The following is a 4,097-nucleotide window of genomic DNA, read 5'->3' as shown; positions in this document are numbered from 1 at the left end:
GTTTACAGTTAGGCAGTTTAGCCTAAAAGGTCAGGCTGTCTCCAAAGGCTCACAAGACACATGAGAGGGCTTCTGACATGATTAATGACAGCACATCACAGGGACATGTTTGGGGATTTTTGTCTATTTGTTGCAATTGCTTGTAAAATGCAGAAAATGTGCTTTCATAGGCAAACATATTTTATAATCACCTAAAAAAGTTTAGAGAATTGTCTCCCTGACATCCAAAATATGTTCACCTTTTAGGCCTAAAAGGTCAGGCTTTCTCCAACGACAGCTACTTTTTTGGTATGAGATAATGAGCTAAAAGGTCAAAATCCACTCATAAGTCTGTGATTTTATATGAATTCACATAAAATCATAAACTAGACTGTTTAAGAACTGTCAAATAAATGATGTGAGGCACATATTTTGCTCTGAAATGCCATACTCGGATAAATATATTCCTGTACTTTAAACTCTGACAAACAACAGTTCAAATATACAGTGCACTGTAGTTAGTCAGCTGGGTGGGTTTTTCAGTTACTGGCTCTTCAGGAGGAGCAGAAACTGTGACAAAAAAACACATATATACACATATATGCAGGCCTTTGTTTTTCAAAGTCTCAATAAAATGCCTCCTGAACTTTAAATCACTCCCATTTTCATTCTGTGCACTCTTGGTGAGCTTTCATTCACATCTCATATCTTTTGATGGAGCTATAAATTTAATCATAAAATAATAGACAGCTTTATTTTTATGTCTTAACCAAAACAGCTGAACAGTAGATAAAGAAAATAAAATGTCCTCTGCATTAAAATGCTTGACAGCTTGAATTTTAAGCCACGACTTTAAACCTTTGAGACAATTTACAGTGTGTCTGAATTAAATACAGAGCTGTTAATCATTCTGCCAGTTTCAATTCTTCAACTTTGAATTTCATATTCAGTAATCATACCCACATGGTCGAGATGAGGCGGTACATTTATCTCCTAAGAGAGATATTTTCTGCTGCCTATTGGTAAGCGAGCTAATTTGAAGGAGATAAAGCAAAGTGTACATAAAGCATGCATAGAGAGGAGAGAATGAGAACGAGACAGACAACAAGGAAAGAAAAACATATGGCTGCCGTTATCTGTCTATTCTTTCTTTTAAAGCCTGAGGTGCAGGCTCAAGTGTGAGCGTGTAGGAGTTTTTGTGTGTCTGTGTTGACTAAATCTGCTGCTCCCTATCTTTTGCTTGGCTGCCTTTATCTCTCTTTCCTTTGCTTTCTTTCCCAAACCTCGCTGTTTTTATGTGTCTCTCTTAACATTTTATATCCCTCTTTTCCCCCTTCACATATATCTTTTATTCTTCATCCATATCTTTCCCCGCTTCAGTCTGCCAACATCTTTCTCTATTAGAGGTCAGAGTTCAACAGTGTGTTGACCTCATCTTTGACTGAAAACATCAGTGTGTCATCTGAAGCCTCGCTGGGCGGGGGGGATCAGCAACCACTGGGGAAAATGTCACGGCCCTGTATCCATGACAAAGGCTGTCATTCAAAGCTCACTCGAAATCTCTGCCAGCACTGATGGATAAACCAGCAGGGTCCTAGGAGATTTATGGAAATAGTAAAGAGGGAGAATCTATTTAGTCATGTTATTTCAACATGTGAAATAAAATGTGCTTTCAATCGTCTTCCACTTCACGCCACAGTAATCACATCAAACGGCTCTTGATTATTATGGCAGAGAGAGCTGGCTGACTCCGGACAGAGCGCAGACAGAGAAGGAGCAGGATGAATACAGATGGAAATCGGAGACGCTTATTCTTCTGCTCCCAGCTCTGAGAGTATGAGTGTAAGTTGAAGTCCAGTAATTATACATAAAACATATTAAACACATTACTAAGCCTGTGTCCATCTGGCTGGAGTCTACACGCTGAACATGGCGAGCACAAATTGGCTCAGGTATCAAGCATTAACATGGAATAATGTGGAACACTTGCAGCATGTTGACCTACATACAGACTCAGATACATGATAGTAATTGGAACAATAACATATTGTGCACAAGGTAGAGGTCTGCCCACACAAGGAAATGAGTGTTTAGTGCACAGATACCAGTGTTTATTTCTGCGCTTCACCTTTATGTAGTTCTGGGTTTAGTCAGATGGGAGCTGGTCCACCGCATCTTTCACATTAAAACACTGACTGTCCTCAACCCTTTAATGATGTGGAGACTTCTCGTATTTCTATGTTTTCATCTACTTTGAGTCCATTACTAATGCTGCTCAGTGTTATACTGATGATAAACATTACCAGTAAACTACACAGGCTCTGCTCGGGAATCTGACCGGCCACCACAAATTACCAAAGTGAGGAGGAGTAGATAGTGTAAACCTGTGTAAACCATTATTATTTCTTGACAACCACAGAATACTTCAGAATAACTTTATAATACATCTTATTGAAACTGATTTACACAAAAAGCTTCTAAGTTGTTTAATTGCCTTTAAAAAAAAAATCTGTTATAAGTGTATTGATACCAAGAATGAGTTTTTAAATTGTACATTTTATAACTGTTTGTAAGATCTGTCTCTCAATGCAAGTGTCCAGTACTGGATATCAAGATGCAAACTGCAGTAATTTGTCACTAATTGTGTCTGATGTTAGCAATGTGCCAATCAATATATGAGGTCAACCTGAGAGTTTTAAATGTGACCATATTAAGGATACCCGGTCTCACTGACATCACACAGTGAGAAAAGAGCTGGAAAAGAGCAATCTTAAGTCTGAACCTTTGGATTATGTTCATTATGAGAATCCATTATTTTAATAGTGTCTGTAAATGACAGGGATGAAAGAGAAACAGCATATTCAGTCCATTTTAAAGACATTTTTGCAGCTATAAATATCATAGTTCCCTCTGATCATGAAAAGCATGTATATGTGTTAAGACAGACTGCTCATACTCAAAAGAAGGCAGCAGCCCCATCTGCACAAGCTAATTTTGTTTGTGCAGAGACAAACACTCTTCTCTTCACAGACGCGGATCAGAAAGATGCCACAAAAGACGACACAGCGATGTATCTCAGTTCAACCCTTTGACTGGGATGTGGGGCTACTCACAGCTGGACCCAGACTGAATAGAGATTAGATGCGGTCCTACTGATGTAGCCGGACTTGTCTGCATGCCCATTTGTTATGATGATTCTTATTTATTTATTTGGTCTTTCTTTCAGCTGCTGATGAGGTTTCCAAAGGGGTGATGTAGAGCGAATAGGAAGAGATTGCAAATTCAGACACAATGACACACCTGTTGTCTGTAGGTGAGAACATTACCAGCCTAATTAGAAGAGGGACATCATGTGGCTCTAATCAGATGCGCTGTCGAACCATCTGCAAAACTGCCACTCTCTCTCTCTCTCTGTGGCCAGCAGGTGGCAACATGTTTAACAAAAACTGGAGCGCTGACATGCCAACTTGTTTGGATTTCAGGAGAATTAGTATTTCAACTTGTACCCCATCTTAATACACATTTCGACGCACTAAACCAAACAGGACAGCGGCTTGGTGTTTGTCTTCGTCAAACTTCTATCCTTTAACTAGAAGCTTGCGCATGGCAAGTCCCGATCCAGTGGGTTCAATACTACTGCCAAGCAGAAAGTTAAATTCACTTTTCATTTAAACCCAAACACTATAAATCTTCAGGTCATGGGGCCATTTCAGTCTAGCCTGAAACAAAAACAAGCGAAATCTCTAACTTTACAATCAGTTGGATTCTGTTTACTTCCATTCTAAGCCATCTGATCGATAATGACGCTCAGTCTCGCATCAAAGTGAATGTGTCCCAGTATCTGTGGTCAGTGCGCTGCTTTGTGTGCGCGACGATAACTGCGGCTTTCCTGATGCCTACTTCAAGTCCACAGTTATGTCGTACATCAGAGCGTCTAACCGCCAATGAACATGAACGCAGCGGGGCTCGAAACAAACAATCTGCTGTTTGTCTTGCTGCTTCCAATCCCATCGTCACAGAAGTGATGAGAACAAGTAAAACATAAAAAAGATGCACATGTTTGTTTGCTTTTTTTCTATGACTTTGTTAATTTAAAATTCTATTTTCCCGATCGTACC

This window comes from Pundamilia nyererei, unplaced genomic scaffold, assembly GCF_000239375.1.
Source record: "Pundamilia nyererei isolate P.nyererei 1_Seehausen unplaced genomic scaffold, PunNye1.0 scaffold00125, whole genome shotgun sequence".
NCBI classification, from domain to species: domain Eukaryota; kingdom Metazoa; phylum Chordata; class Actinopteri; order Cichliformes; family Cichlidae; genus Pundamilia; species Pundamilia nyererei.
Note: the sequence above shows the minus strand (reverse complement) of the source record.